We start from the raw sequence: 16,543 nt of genomic DNA, 5'->3' as shown, positions 1-16,543 counted from the left end.
TAGGTGCATTTGAAGGAATTCCCCATGGAACTTCCGGAAATATTCACGAATGAACTTCCGAAGCATTTCCGTAGATACGGGGGAATTCCAAAAGGAGCTTCCAGAGGAATTCTCGAAGAAACTTCCAGAGGAATTCCCAAAGGAATTTCTGGAAGAATTCTCGAAAAAACTTTCGGATGAATTTTCAAAGAAACTTACTTCGTAGGAACTTCCGGAGGAACTTCCGTAGGAACTTCCGGAGGAACTTCCGGAGGAACTTCCGTAGGAACTTCCGGAGGAACTTCCGTAGGAACTTCCGGAGGAACTTCCGTAGGAACTTCCGGAGGAACTTCCGTAGGAACTTCCGGAGGAACTTCCGTAGGAACTTCCGGAGGAACTTCCGTAGGAACTTCCGGAGGAACTTCCGTAGGAACTTCCGGAGGAACTTCCGTAGGAACTTCCGGAGGAACTTCCGTAGGAACTTCCGGAGGAACTTCCGTAGGAACTTCCGGAGGAACTTCCGTAGGAACTTCCGGAGGAACTTCCGTAGGAACTTCCGGAGGAACTTCCGTAGGAACTTCCGGAGGAACTTCCCTAGGAACTTCCGGAGGAACTTGACTTCCGGAGGAATTCGTGAAGAAATTTCCGGAGGAATTCATGGAGGGACTTCCAGAGGAATTTTTGAAGAAACTTCCGGAGGAATTTCTGAAGGAACTTCCGGAAAAAACCCGGTTGAACTTCCGTAGAAACTGCCGAAGGAAACTCTAAAGGAATTCACAATGGTATTCCCAGATGAACTGCTGGAGGCATTGCCAGAGGAGTTTACGACGGAATTCTTGAAAAACTTCCGGTGGAACTCCCGGTGGAATTTTCAGAGGATTGTTAGGAGAATATCTTGAAGGAACTTCCGTAAGAATTCCCGCAGGAGTTTTAGTGGAAATTCCCGAAGGAACTTCCGGAGAAATTCCAAAATGAACTCCAGAAGGAATTTTCGGAGGAATTGCAAGAGGAACTTCTGGCAGAATTCCAAAGGAATCCAAGAGAAAAAGGAGGAATTCCAAAAGGAACTTCCGAAAGAATTTCAAAAGGAACTTCCTGAGGATTTCTAAAGGCACTTTTGGAAAAAATCCTGAAGAACTTCCGGAGGAATTTCAAAAGAAACATCCGGAGGAATTTCAAAAGGAACTTCCGTAGCAACGTCCGAAAAAAAAACTTCATTAGGAAACGTCTACGGAAGTTTTCACTGAAATTCATACGGAAGTTCCTTCGAGAATTCTTCCAGCAGTTTTTTCGGGAATACCTCAGGATGATTCTGAGATGTTCCTTCGGAAGAAGAATTTCTTCGGAACTTCCTACTGAAGTTCCTCCTAAAATTTCTACGAAAGTTCCTACAGCAAATCTTTCTGAAGTTCCTTCGGCAATTACACCGAGAATTCGCCCGAAAGTTTCATCGGAAGTTCCTTCGGAAGTACCCACGGAAGTTTTTTCGGAAGTTCCTACGGATGTTTCTTTGGAAGTTCCTTTTGAAGTTCCCGGAAATTCCTCTGGAAGTTCCTACGGAAGTTCCTTTGGAAATTCCTTTGGAAGTTCCCTCTGAAGTTCTTTTGAAATTTCTAAGGAAATTCCTTCGGAGATCCTACCGAATACCGAATATTCTATAGTATTTCGAATGGTTTATACGGGGGTTTATAATGTTCTAACGGTCTATTGGGAATGAAAAGGGGTATTGATGAAGCAATCACTCGCCCACTGCAAGCCGAGAACATCTCTGGACTCGCCCCAACTTCATGCGAAATTTTATTGGAATCCGAGGGTTAGGTTCTGTGACAGAGGTTTGTCCTGGTTATTTGGTTCCCAATAATATAGTAATCGATGAGTAGTATCGTCAAATTGGACGCCGTAACGAGTTTTCTTGATCATTTCAAAATCTAACAGTTACCTGTTATTAGTCAAGTTGTAGGAATAGTATAGCAGATGAAAACGGTATGAAGGACGTTTTCCAGTTTTAGCGATTACTAGAATATAAGACATATATTGAAAGATACAAAGTAGCGCTGCTCTGCTTCACTGCCATGCATCGATGTGCACTTAAGCGAACTTGAAATCTGTTTGCCTCTTTTAAAACACTATTGAAATAGCGAACATGAAATCTAATTGAATTGTCAATGCGTAAAACGCGAACTCTTGGCGCGGAGATAAAATACAAAACCTAATCCAATTGAATAGTCGCAACCACGCTGCTTTGCTTCACTTCCGCCGCAGTGTACTTTGCGAACATGAAATCTAATTGAATTGCGCATTGACAAAATGCGTAAAACGCGAACTCTTGGCGCGCAGATAGAATACAAAAAACAACCCAATTGAATAGTCGCAACCACGCTGCTTTGCTTCACTTCCGCCGCAGTGTACTTTGCGAACATGAAATCTAATTGAATTGCGCATTGACAAAATGCGTAAAACGCGAACCTTTGGTGCGCAGATAGAATACAAAAACTAATCCAATTGAATATTCGCAACCACGTTGCTCTGCTTCACTTCCGCCGCAGTGTACTTTGCGAACATGAAATCTAATTGAATAATTGTCAATGCCTAAAATGCGAACTCTTGGCGCGCAGATAGCATACAAAAACCAACCCAATTGAATAGTCGCAACCACGCTGCTTTGCTTCACTTCCGCTGCAGTGTACTTTGCGAACATGAAATCTAATGGAATTGCGCATTGACAAAATGCGTAAAACGCGAACCTTTGGTGCGCAGATAGAATACAAAAACTAATCCAATTGAATATTCGCAACCACGCTGCTCTGCTTCACTTCCGCCGCAGTGTACTTTGCGAACATGAAATCTAATTGAATTGTCAATGCCTAAAATGCAAACTCTTGGCGCGCAGATAGAATACAAAAACCAACCCAATTGAATAGTTGCAACCACGCTGCTCTGCTTCACTTCCGCCGCAGTGTACTTTGCGAACATGAAATCTAATTGAATTGCGCATTGACAAAATGTGTAAATCGCGAACTCTTGGCGCGCAGATAGAATACAAAAAACAACCCAATTGAATATTCGCAACCACGTTGCTCTTCTTCACTTCCGCCACAGTGTACTTTGCGAACATGAAATCTAATTGAATAATTGTCAATGCCTAAAATGCGAACTCTTGGCGCGCAGATAGCATACAAAAACCAACCCAATTGAATAGTCGCAACCACGCTGCTCTGCTTCACTTCCGCCGCAGTGTACTTTGCGAACATGAAATCTAATTGAATTGTCAATGCCTAAAATGCAAACTCTTGGCGCGCAGATAGCACACAAAAACCAACTCAATTGAATAGTCGCAACCACGCTGCTTTGCTTCACTTCCGCCGCAGTGTACTTTGCGAACATGAAATCTAATTGAATTGCGCATTGACAAAATGTGTAAATCGCGAACTCTTGGCGCGCAGATAGAATACAAAAAACAACCCAATTGAATATTCGCAACCACGCTGCTCTGCTTCACTTCCGCCGCAGTGTACTTTGCGAACATGAAATCTAATTGAATTGTCAATGCCTAAAATGCAAACTCTTGGCGCGCAGATAGCACACAAAAACCAACCCAATTGAATATTCGCAACCACGCTGCTCTGCTTCACTTCCGCCGCAGTGTACTTTGCGAACATGAAATCTAATTGAATTGTCAATGCCTAAAATGCAAACTCTTGGCGCGCAGATAGAATACAAAAACCAACCCAATTGAATAGTCGCAACCACGCTGCTCTGCTTCACTTCCGCCGCAGTGTACTTTGCGAACATGAAATCTAATTGAATTGCGCATTGACAAAATGTGTAAATCGCGAACTCTTGGCGCGCAGATAGAATACAAAAAACAACCCAATTGAATATTCGCAACCACGCTGCTCTGCTTCACTTCCGCCGCAGTGTACTTTGCGAACATGAAATCTAATTGAATTGTCAATGCCTAAAATGCAAACTCTTGGCGCGCAGATAGCACACAAAAACCAACCCAATTGAATATTCGCAACCACGCTGCTCTGCTTCACTTCCGCCGCAGTGTACTTTGCGAACATGAAATCTAATTGAATTGTCAATGCCTAAAATGCAAACTCTTGGCGCGCAGATAGAATACAAAAACCAACCCAATTGAATAGTCGCAACCACGCTGCTCTGCTTCACTTCCGCCGCAGTGTACTTTGCGAACATGAAATCTAATTGAATTGTCAATGCCTAAAATGCAAACTCTTGGCGCGCAGATAGAATACAAAAACCAACCCAATTGAATAGTCGCAACCACGCTGCTCTGCTTCACTTCCGCCGCAGTGTACTTTGCGAACATGAAATCTAATTGAATTGCGCATTGACAAAATGTGTAAATCGCGAACTCTTGGCGCGCAGATAGAATACAAAAAACAACCCAATTGAATATTCGCAACCACGCTGCTCTGCTTCACTTCCGCCGCAGTGTACTTTGCGAACATGAAATCTAATTGAATTGTCAATGCCTAAAATGCAAACTCTTGGCGCGCAGATAGCACACAAAAACCAACCCAATTGAATAGTCGCAACCACGCTGCTTTGCTTCACTTCCGCCGCAGTGTACTTTGCGAACATGAAATCTAATTGAATTGCGCATTGATAAAATGCGTAAAACGCGAACTCTTGGCGCGCAGATAGAATACAAAAACCAACCCAATTGAATAGTCGCAAACACGCTGCTCTGCTTCACTTCCGCCGCAGTGTACTTTGCGAACATGAAATCTAATTGAATTGTCAATGCCTAAAATGCAAACTCTTGGCGCGCAGATAGAATACAAAAACCAACCCAATTGAATAGTCGCAACCACGCTGCTCTGCTTCACTTCCGCCGCAGTGTACTTTGCGAACATGAAATCTAATTGAATTGCGCATTGACAAAATGTGTAAATCGCGAACTCTTGGCGCGCAGATAGAATACAAAAAACAACCCAATTGAATATTCGCAACCACGCTGCTCTGCTTCACTTCCGCCGCAGTGTACTTTGCGAACATGAAATCTAATTGAATTGTCAATGCCTAAAATGCAAACTCTTGGCGCGCAGATAGCACACAAAAACCAACCCAATTGAATAGTCGCAACCACGCTGCTTTGCTTCACTTCCGCCGCAGTGTACTTTGCGAACATGAAATCTAATTGAATTGCGCATTGATAAAATGCGTAAAACGCGAACTCTTGGCGCGCAGATAGAATACAAAAACCAACCCAATTGAATAGTCGCAACCACGCTGCTCTGCTTCACTTCCGCCGCAGTGTACTTTGCGAACATGAAATCTAATTGAATAATTGTCAATGCGTAAAATACGAACTCTCGGCGCGCAGATAGAATTCAAAAACCAACCAAATTGAAAGTCGCCAGCACGCTGCTCTGCTTCATCTCCTATATGGTGCGCAATAAAACGTAACACTCCGAAGTACTTTCGTAACTCACAAAAAATAATCCAACAGAATAGCCACGAACACGCTGCTCTGCTTGACCGTCGTCCTAGTGAACAACATGATTGTTATCATCATATCGTGTAAAATCTAAATCACTTCAATAAAGCAAATCTAATTCTTTTATCTTTTTGTTTTCTCCCGTTCGCCTCTGTCCAAGGTCATCGTTCGCTGTTGTTGATCAGCGGTGAGAGATGAAAATTTTCAACAATCTTTCAGGAAAATGCTTCTAATTTCGACATTTTTCATGGAATATGGTAAAATTTATATACCAATCGAATCGTTGTGAGTAGCAGAATGCAACGGATATAAAATTTCATCGGGAAATTTGGTATATCTGGCCGAGAATGTTGTGCAAACATAAAACTAGTCGGTCCGGGGATACTTTTTCGGTCAAAATTTCCATTTTGTCGAGAGTCCAGTTTTCCCAAATTTTCATATATCGAAAATATTTTTCAACGTAAATTAGCCTTAGGATCTAACAAAGAAGGTGATTTGTTTAGAATTTTGAAATTCCTTTCCTAAAAATTCTAAAAAATCGGGAAGCGCGCCAAGGTGCATTTTATCGGCCGCGCCACTGAGCTTCCCCTTAATCTCACCGATGGTGTGGGCCGTGCGGTCGTCGTCATCAACATCAGCGCTCAAATTAAATTTTCTTGTCTGAAGTACTAACGATGGGCTACCATCAATGAAAGTGGTTCTTAAGGAGCGTCCACAAATTACGCAATGCTAAGAGGGGCAGGGGGGGGGGGTGTTGGGCGAAGTGTGACGACCCATACATAATTTTTAGATGCTTCATACAAAAAGTGTGCCATAGGTAGGTGGGGGGGGGGGTTGAAAATGCCCAATTTTTGCGTTACGTAATTAATGGATCTTCCCTAAGGTGACTCGGGGAGGCACTACACACCGTGTTATTTTTCCTATCTTTTGTCTCTTTCTAACATTGTCACCTCGTAATTTTGGAGTGGCGTATTTCGGTTTTCATTTGTTTGATGTAACTGTAAATGTATCAGCATGTAGATTGCAAGTAAGCACGCGCCGGTGATACTTTTTCAAAATCATATTTGTTGCAGAAAAAAAAATTAAGCATTTATGATAATCAATAGTATCAAAAGAATTGGAAAATTGCTGAAGGGTTTCCGAATCGATTGATAAGCAAATGTCGAAAATCCATAGAAAGATAAAGTCGCTATTAGCGTTTGAAATCTATCCTAATTTTTGTGACGGTCCCGAATTTGGAAATTTCCGTTTTACACCCTGTATCTTAGTCTTCCCCTTAGATGTAGTTTAAGTCAAAAATCTGCAGCAAACATCAATACTGACGCCATACAATTTTCTTCAGTCATAATGCGAATCAATTCTTTGCATGGTCTCCTTCCGATACTTGCTTGGGATTCAACTACCGACGTTAGCGTTGCGCTTTGAATAAAGTTCATCTCGGAACCGATTTCTTTTTCAATCATCAACAGAAAAAATACAAAGTTAGAGTCTCGCGGGAAAATTTCATGTTGTGCCGACAACATCCAAATCGTTGCAAACGCCACATTAGTGAATAAATTGCTGTATCAATCTTCCGCTGACAGCCTATGCTCGGACCGGCACTAATGCTATGATTCCGCTACCGATGCCAAACAGTTATGCTTTGTTCTATGAAGAAAGTTCGTCTAATATCAACATTTTCAATCACTAAAATCATATAACTCTGAATTACGCTAGAAAATTTCACCGAAGAATTTTCCAGTTCCTAACGGTTGCACTTTAGGAAAATTATTTCAACTTAACCTTCCTCCCAAATATAATGATGGTCCTGAAAAGAACCAATTAATTGCCACTTATGTGCCTTATCAGCAGCCACTGAGCTGCGCGACCGCCATCCGATGATTCGGCTCAACGAACGCCGTCGATTGCCAGATCCGCCGAAGATGGGACACGGATGAAAATGATGTGCTGCTGCTTCCACGACCGCCAGCACCACCGGCCGAAAAAAATTCATCCGCACCACCACACCGCTGAGACAGCCGTTGTCACTGGGACCGCCATGGTCCGCTCACCGTGACATCCAGAATGAAAATGACGCGCGCACGCGAAACATGGGGCTTTTTATACACAGGGAAAACGAAGCAGTGGATCAAAAGGCCCGTACCTTACTGCAATCTGATGTCCGTGTTGGGGATTTATGAACGGAATTGAATTTTTCACCCGGTTTGGAAAGAAACAACATTTTCAATAGTTTAACGTTTATAATCAATAGTATCAATATAATTGGCAAATTGCTGGAGAGTTTCTGAATCGATTGATAAGCAAATGTCGAAAATCCATCGAAAGATAGAGACGCTATTAGCGTTTGAAATCTATCCTAATTTCGTGACGGTCTCGAATTTGGAAATTTCGGTTTTACACCCTGTATCTGAGTCTTCCCCTTAGACGTAGTTTACGTCAATAAACGTCTCACTACCTTCACTGTACACAACCAACTGATTTATTATCCTTAACTTAACTACATTACAAGTATGCTAAGTCTGCACTGGCTCGGTAGGTACAGGTTTGATGATCGCCAAGTCGTTTTACACTTGGTCTGCCCACCTCGCTCGCTGTGCTCCATACCGTCTCATATCTTCCGGATCGGTAGCGAACACCATCTTTGCAGGGTAGTTGTACGGAATTCTTGCAACATGCCCTGCCCATCGTACCCCTTCTAGCTACCTTCTGGATATTGGGTTCGCCGTAGAGCTGGGCTTGCTCGTGGTTCATTGTTCGCCGCTACACACCGTCTTTTTGTACACCGCCAAAGGTGGTCCTCAGCACCCGTTTCTCGAATACTCCGAGTGCTTGCATATGCACAATCATGATTTTATCCTGAAACACTAATGCAGGATCGTTCAGCGTACCATGAGAGAGATTTTTTCGTTAATGTTATGTTATGTACGGCTAGTCTTTGTGTACATGATTCAGTGTTTATTTCTTATTTAAAACCAATAATAACGTCACGTTGAATTAAAACCAATAATATTCCCATCTAATACATGACGATGAGTGGAAAATGAATTTGACACACATATTGTGTTGAACTTAATGTAAAATTTAAAAAAACACACAAATAAAGACAAAAAAAAAAAAAAAAAAAAAAAAAAAAATTTGACACACATTTATACAAGAGACTTCTGATTCTCCATGATCGACATCGGAATGTAATGTATAGGAATGTATAGGAAGTCGCGTTGGTGAAATAATTAATTATACGACACTGAATCAAAGATACCAAAACCAACGTATTTCACTCAAACATGCACTCGAAGCGACACGTATTACAAGAGCACGATCTAACAAGTTTTAATTTTTCAGTTCTCGAACTAATCAAAATCATACAATGCTCGCCCTGGCTGTTGAATATTCACCGTAAATTGATTAAAGAACTGCCCATGAAATAAAGAAGGAGAAATCTCTGGGAAATGTAACAAGCTAATTTTTTTTCAGAAACATGTTTTCAAACTTGTCGTATATTTAGTATTTTTCATGTATACAGAATTATAGATTTTTAAATTTTGTCCATTCGACTTTTTGTCCCTTCGACCTTTTGTCCCGTCGACGTTTTGTCCCGTCGACCTTTTGTCCCTTCGACCTTTTGTCCCATCGACCTTTTGTCTCTTCGACCTTTTGTCTTTCGACATTCTGTCCCAAAGCCGGTAAATAATGTTGATCAGGACTTTAACTTTTCGTTTCAATGAGACCAAAGCAAGCGTTTTTCAGGCGAAGTTGATGGCACCGAAAAAGCTCAGATATGAAGTAAACGAGCAAACCAACTTTCCGCGGCAATGGAAGTGAGCGAAAAATGGTTGTCCCTCTCCAGACTGTTTTTCTTTCCTGGGAAGCGATTTCTCTCCGAAATTTATTGTGAGGGAGCATCCTGTGCTCCTCAAATTGAGGCATTAAGAACCCTTCTGCTGATTTCCACAACGATAGTTTCACTAGAACCGTGGATCATGTCGCAGCAAACATTGTCTGCCGCTATTATTTTCCACGAGCCTGTATCATTTAAGTTGGAAAACATTGTTTCATTTTTATCGAGTTTCGTTCATTATCAATGTACAAAAGCGAAACAAATTTGTTTGAATTTAGATTTTCCGATGGAAGAACCACTGTGACTTGGATTAGGTACTAATTTATAGTAGCCATCAATAGCTTTGTGAACTCTGTTCTTCATACTGTACTACGAACATAATTCAAAGCATCCCCACATTGGTCTGATTTCAGAAGCTTAAAGTTCAAGTGCCGGTCGAATGCCGTCGTACAACAATCATAACATAACACATTCCATAGATCGAACAAATTCGGCTTTCAAAAAGCACTAGTCTAGAAAGCGGATGATATCGCATGGGCTTCGCATATCTGATTCTGATTGTAGCGTCTCTATCTCGGTCTCTATGTTGTACGGCATGCACGATAATCAATTAGTATTCCACTGGCATGCTGCTGAACTCGAATGTGGCCGTACAATAAATAAAGTTATGAATCGAGCGATCCAGCGCTCGGGAGGGGGGACCCCAACGATGAAAGCTAACTCAATAGAATGCGAATACAAATTGTATGTGAGTGTTGGTGCTGAGAAACGGAAATGACGATAGACTTTTGCAAAATTTAATGCATCTGACGTTATCAGCATATGGAAATGTGATTTGACTCACAAATGCGACGATAATACTCAATTTGTTGAGCTAGGTTTTCCGTTTGAGTCATATTTGAAAGTGGTGCTTTGCATTTAGGAAGTTTTGAGATAAATTAGCGGAGCTGTTTGGTTACATAGAATATTCCACAATGTTTGAAACGATGTGGCAAATGCTGGATATATTCAATGTTTGCATCCATCAGTGGAATACAAACATAGAACGTAACTAAAATAAAATAACGTCGGACTTTTTCTGCATCTTTTATTTGTCCTATTGTCTCAACATATTTGAACAGTCCATTATCAGAGCAACAATTTGATTGTTTTACGTGATTTTTGAAATATATTGCTATAGGTTGCCAAAATTTCAAAACTCAGTCGAATTTTCTACATAAGTCAGAAGTTCTCTAAAATATTTCAAGTGGAAAGCTTTTCCATTTTCCCAAATGATTGAAAAAAAAAAGTTTTCTATTTAACCCTATAGTTCAAACAACAAACGTGAAACGCAAAAAGGAAAACGAGGAAAACAAACCAACAATGATAAATTCCCATTTCGTGCACCATCTTCCGCCTTGAACATTGCTTGGCGATGCGATAGAACGTGGGATAGATTCGTAACAACGGGACAGTGGTGATTGCTAAAGGTGACAGTTTTATGAAACACGAAGAAAAAAGTTCTGCTCATGTACCAGGCAAAAACGGACGGACAGGTCCCGAAAACTAGGATCGACATCCAACAATGCAATCATGATGGCAAAACAAAAGCAGCAACGGCGAAGCTGCAGGATGTGTGACAAAAATTCAATTGGAATTTCAATCATCTGACATGGCAACTTTCAAGATTGATATGACGATGCAATAATACGGAATAGTAATGGTGTCACAAAGAACCTGTTTTGAAACGCCTTTATTGGACGTCATTTAACTGACAAAATATTTGAAAATCCCGACGTTTGCAATTCATTAACCTATTTACTGTCGGGGTGGACATGCCGAGATCATGTATGTACAGTACAACGATTTGATTTTGTTGGCATTGATGGAAGAATATTGCACGAACCAAGATCTCGGATATGACGATGAAAAACAATCGTGATAGAAATTAGTTGAATACATCCTTGCGGTACTCGGGCAGCAATCCTAATTGGGTCGGAAAAGTATCCGTTATGCAACATTTCGCTCATGGAAGGGGCGTATTGCCGTTTATATATGAGACCGATGAGTTTCTCAGAAACCCCCTTTTGAAATTCGTGATTGAATCGGTGCAAACAAGTCCAAAATCTACAATCGACCGGCGTTTATATTATATCATCCATCAATCTAAATATGTACCATATTTCGGCAACAAATTAGGAACGTCACCAAGTGTATTTTTGCTGGCAAATTGTGTTTACATTTCATTTTCGAAACTGGCAATATATCGAACTGACGGACTTGGATGACGACAGTGACGCGCGCGACCACAGCAAGGTAAATGTTTGGACACGTCACGACCATTGAAATGAAATTTATAACCATGATGATGACCGACTGCAAAGTGGAAATGACGCCTCCGTTGGCAAATGTGAACACAACGGACGAGTCTACAGTTTCATCTTACCAAAATATCGATGGATGACTAGTATCGGTGCGGTACTTACCTAGAAAAGGAAAAGAACAGAGAAATATGCCATTATTAGAAAATACATCACAAAGTTATTGACATTATTATTGCTATTTTGTAAATGGTTGAAAAAACATTGCATTCGGCTTATTATCAGCTCGACAAGACATAGGTTCGCAGGGTCCCTGAACTCATAAAAATTGCAGAACAAGATTCAGATATATCAGACAACACTAGTCGAGTCAAGTACGAGACACTAAAGACGACCTTACTGTTGAGGTCGAAATACGTATCTGTCAAGGTACAATCAAGTGGTGGAATTAAATGGGAAGGTATGGCGTCTTATGACAAGTAAATATTTCTAATACTGCAAAAATTCTTCAGGCACCATGTTCAGCCCAATTTCAGGTTTTACAATCAATAATCTCTTATAAAATATCACCCTCAAAGTTCCGTACTACATTGATTCTCAATTTTTTTTAATTAGGTAGAGAAGAAAAAGTACCCAGTCCTCATATATAAAATACCCGACCAGTAGATAGTAACAGATTTTTATCAGACCTTGTTATTCTGTTACAGCAGTTTTTTATAACAGCGGTTGTTATAAAACATGTATCATTAGTAGTTAAAATAACAAAAATTGTTCTCTTCTAGTTTTAACAAAAATAAGGCTTGTTCGCGACAAAATCTGGACACATAACTTTAAGAATAAAAATAAACTGCTGTTGGTTTATTTCGGTACGTTTTTCACTTCAAATGGCTTCATTCCTTATCGATGCTTCGATGTATGCACGAAACTTGGTGACATTTGAATTTTCTAAGAAATAATACGTGCCGAATGATTTGACATCCTCAGTAGAATCTGTTTCTAGCTCGTATTTTTCTGGTGGCTCATAAAATCCGTCTTTGATCAACTCTCTGATGCTTTAGATATTGTCAAACAAGCATCAACATATTTTAAAACGCTTTGAGCAGTGTTCACATGAAAACAAAATGTTTTTAGACAGTTTCTGGATCGAGAGACCCGAATTTCAATGGCGACTGCACACAATTCTTTCCGAACCTACAATTTCTTCGACGCCATTATTCACTACGAACTTGTAACACTTTTAAGAAATATATTTTCAGAAAGTACACACATACATTCATCAATCTACGAAATATTTCACTCGTTGATGTTCTATTTCAAAAGTTATACGTGTTTAAAGGTGTCCAGATTTTGTCGCGTACAAGCCTTATTACTAAATATGTTATTTATTGAACGGAAATATAACTCGTTGTGTTACATAAAAAGTGGTGAAAATAGCTTATACTAGAACAAATTATGTTCTTGAAAATATTGTGGTTATCCATGATGTAGACAATTAACTTTGTCCAGCTGGTTCAACTTTGAATGTAAGTTCATGTTATACTGAAGGTGGTACCTTCGTTTTCTTTCCAATTCCTTTCTACCAAAAATGTAGGCAATTTTTGACAGAGAATTTATAACAAAATTATTGCAAGTTTTGTTATTTGTAACACGTATTGATATAATTGGGATAAAATTTTGTTATGACTAACTGGTCGGGTATATTTCGTTTTCAACAATTCTGTTACACAATTTTGAAACTTGATTAGTTTCAAGTAAACAACAGACGTTTCCGTGGTGTAGTGGTTATCACATCCGCCTAACACGCGGAAGGCCCCCGGTTCGATCCCGGGCGGAAACAATTTTATTTTAGATTGATTGTCTGCACCGTCAGGCGGATCCTCTTTCAAGTCTGGGGGCGGCTGCATTGGATTTCACTCAAGTGCTACTGACGCCATTGGTGGATATCTGCGAACTTTACTCACAAAACGAGAAGTAGGCAATGCAAAAGACTCGCGAACATTTGTTTACCTTTTTCTTGCCTACCTACTACTTGCGGAGAAAACAAAAAAAAACGAACCCCTAAAAATGTTCGTGAAGCTTCGCGAGTCGACGGGTTAATTTGCTAAAAGTCAAGAAACAACCTCGGAACATGTTTCTCACATGCTCTGGCAATAATCCTTCCAGTGTCCTAATTCCCGGCATGAGAAGCATGACTTCTTTAAAACTTCATGGAATATTCTTCCTTTTGCAATTAATAATATGTATCGTAGGAGGAATATCCTGTTTTCCCGAATGATCCAATGCACTTCATCATCCCCAAATTCAGCTTAGCTTAGCTTAGTTTAGACTTCAGCAGCTCGCAAATTTTGATCGATAGCAGTGCCGGCCAAGTCCTTACAGTCAATTGAAGAAAAGAATGTTAATGTGTAGTTATTGATGCTACTGGAGACAGAGATTACCTTTGCATCATCACAATTACCATGGGAAGGAATAGGATAGAATCAATAATATACAAATCTATGTAGTGTAGAAATAAGTATTATACTTATTTACAGTTATAGCGTTGCTATATTTATTTATTTATATACAGATTAAGGCTGGAGTGGCCTGTGCAGTGAATAAAAACCTTTTCCATTCTTCAGCTCGGACATCACGCCGCTTCTTAAAGCCGTGATCGTCTACTGGTTAGGACCAGGGTTTGTACAAACCACTCTCAATAGATAATGAACAATGATAAAAGAAAGGCAAAAACTGTTGCGAATCATAACACGCCATGATAACAAATTTATCAAACTTGTACACAAGTGCAAAAAAAACAGAATCGGATTGGCAGTCCCCACAGAAAAGTGATGATTCTCGCTTTGTTCTCGCTCATTTTGTGTTGAGGACCGCACAGCTGTGTAGAACAAGTTGAAATGCATCATCAGAACCAGTGCTTCCCGCGTTTGGAGCTTTTTAAAAGAAATTTATCATGAGGTATAGCCTCCCGAATCAATTCTTTATCATAACAGCTTGGGAAAAAAGTCTCTCGCGGTATGCTACATATCGTATATGTATACAGAAATGATAAGTGAGAAAAATTTTCATTCTCTTTTGGATTCCATTCCTGGTTAGGACCCTACGTTGTGGCCGTAGTAACCCAGGTGCGAATTGGTCACGGACACAATCTAAGCTTGGGACCGTCGTCATAAAAGAAGCTTATCCTTTTTGTTGGAAATCGGTCAAGTACTCAATTATAGGCCATGATAAATCATGAAAATAATGTTATAAAACCGTAATCAAACTTGTATACTGAGAATCGTTATCCAAAATAAATTTGTTTCCGCCCGGGATCGAACCGGGGGCCTTCCGCGTGTTAGGCGGATGTGATAACCACTACACCACGGAAACTTCTGTTGTTTTCATCAAACGAATCAGAATTTGGAATTTTCATTATATTATTTGAAATAAGGCTACTTATATGTTATTTTAGCATTAGACATCACGCAGCTTCTTACAGCCGTGATCGTCTAGTGGTTAGGACCCTACGTTGTGGCCGTAGTAACCCAGGTTCGAATCCTGGTCACGGCAACGATCTAAGCTTAGAACCGTTGTCACGGAAGAAGCTTATTCTTTTTGTTAGAAATCATTCACGCACTCAAGCATAGGCCATGAGAAATCATGAGAATAATGTTATAAAACCGTAATAAAATTTGTATACAGAAAGTCAAAATTCAAAATAAACTTATTTCTGCTTGAGATCGACCCGGGGCTCTTCGCATGTTAGGTTCATTGTTCATGATTTATTTTCTAAATTATGATATAAAACCGCATAGAAACTTGTATAGAAAGAATCGTTATCCAAAAGAAATTTGTTTCCGCCCGGGATTGAACCGGGGGCCTTCCGCGTGTTAAGCGGATGTGATAACCACTACACCACGGAAACTTCTGTTTTTTCATCGAGCTAATCACAATTTGGAATTTTCATTCTTATAGCCGTGATCATGGTTAGGACCCTACGTTGTGGCCGTAGTAACCTAGGTTCGAATCCTGGTCACGGCAACGATCTAAGCTTGGGACCGTTGTCACGGAAGAAGCTTATTCTTTTTGTTAGAAATCATTCAGGCACTCAAGCATAGGCCATGAGACATCATGAGAATAATGTGATAAAACCGTAATAAAATTTGAATTTGAACACAGAAAGTCCAAATCCAAAATAAACTTATTTCTGCCCTGAGATCGAACCGGGGCTCTTCCGCATGTTAGGTTCATTGGTTCATGATTTATTTTCTAAATTATGATATAAACCCGCATTGAAATTTGTATAGAAAGAATCGTTATCCAAAATAAATTTGTTTCCGCCCGGGATTGAACCGGGGGCCTTCCGCGTGTTAAGCGGATGTGATAACCACTACACCACGGAAACTTCTGTTTTTTTCATCGAGCTAATCACAATTTGGAATTTTCATTATATTATTTGGAATAGGGCTACATATATGCAATTATAGCATTAGACATCACGCAGCTTCTTATAGCCGTGATCGTCTAGTGGTTAGGACCCTACGTTGTGGCCGTAGTAACCCAGGTTCGAATCCTGGTCACGGCAACGATCTAAGCTTGGAACCGTTGTCACGGAAGAAGCTTATTCTTTTTGTTAGAAATCATCAGAAGCCATGAGAAATCATGAGAATAATGTTATAAAACCGTAATAAAATTTGAATACTGAAAGTCAAAATCCAAAATAAACTTATCTCTGCCCGAGATCGAACCGGGGCTCTTCCGCATGTTAGGTTCATTGGTTCATGATTTATTTTCTAAATTATGATATAAACCCGCATTGAAATTTGTATAGAAAGAATCGTTATCCAAAATAAATTTGTTTCCGCCCGGGATTGAACCGGGGGCCTTCCGCGTGTTAAGCGGATGTGATAACCACTACACCACGGAAACTTCTGTTTTTTTCATCGAGCTAATCACAATTTGGAATTTTCATAATATTAT

The 16,543-nt window shown here is 40.1% G+C and overlaps 1 protein-coding gene and 7 non-coding genes across 8 annotated transcripts in view; 3 read left to right on the top strand and 5 right to left on the bottom strand.

Annotated features, from left to right (window-relative positions):
• LOC134213082 (mitogen-activated protein kinase 1) overlaps positions 1-16,543 on the bottom strand; it is a 329,641-nt gene that overhangs the window by 242,758 nt on the left and 70,340 nt on the right. The window lies entirely within an intron of this gene.
• On the top strand, positions 13,349-13,421 carry Trnav-aac (transfer RNA valine (anticodon AAC)). Its single transcript has one exon. It is a non-coding gene; the product is annotated as a tRNA-Val (tRNA).
• Trnav-aac (transfer RNA valine (anticodon AAC)) lies at positions 14,881-14,953 on the bottom strand. Its single transcript has one exon. It is a non-coding gene; the product is annotated as a tRNA-Val (tRNA).
• Trnah-gug (transfer RNA histidin (anticodon GUG)) lies at positions 15,062-15,133 on the top strand. The gene has a single exon. It is a non-coding gene; the product is annotated as a tRNA-His (tRNA).
• Positions 15,416-15,488, bottom strand: Trnav-aac (transfer RNA valine (anticodon AAC)). The gene has a single exon. It is a non-coding gene; the product is annotated as a tRNA-Val (tRNA).
• Positions 15,896-15,968, bottom strand: Trnav-aac (transfer RNA valine (anticodon AAC)). Its single transcript has one exon. It is a non-coding gene; the product is annotated as a tRNA-Val (tRNA).
• On the top strand, positions 16,077-16,148 carry Trnah-gug (transfer RNA histidin (anticodon GUG)). Its single transcript has one exon. It is a non-coding gene; the product is annotated as a tRNA-His (tRNA).
• Positions 16,420-16,492, bottom strand: Trnav-aac (transfer RNA valine (anticodon AAC)). The gene has a single exon. It is a non-coding gene; the product is annotated as a tRNA-Val (tRNA).

The sequence above is a fragment of the Armigeres subalbatus genome, chromosome 2 (genome assembly GCF_024139115.2).
Source record: "Armigeres subalbatus isolate Guangzhou_Male chromosome 2, GZ_Asu_2, whole genome shotgun sequence".
Lineage (NCBI taxonomy): Eukaryota > Metazoa > Arthropoda > Insecta > Diptera > Culicidae > Armigeres > Armigeres subalbatus.
The sequence above is the reverse complement of the archived record's forward strand: the minus strand, read 5'-3'. Positions and strand labels throughout refer to the sequence as shown.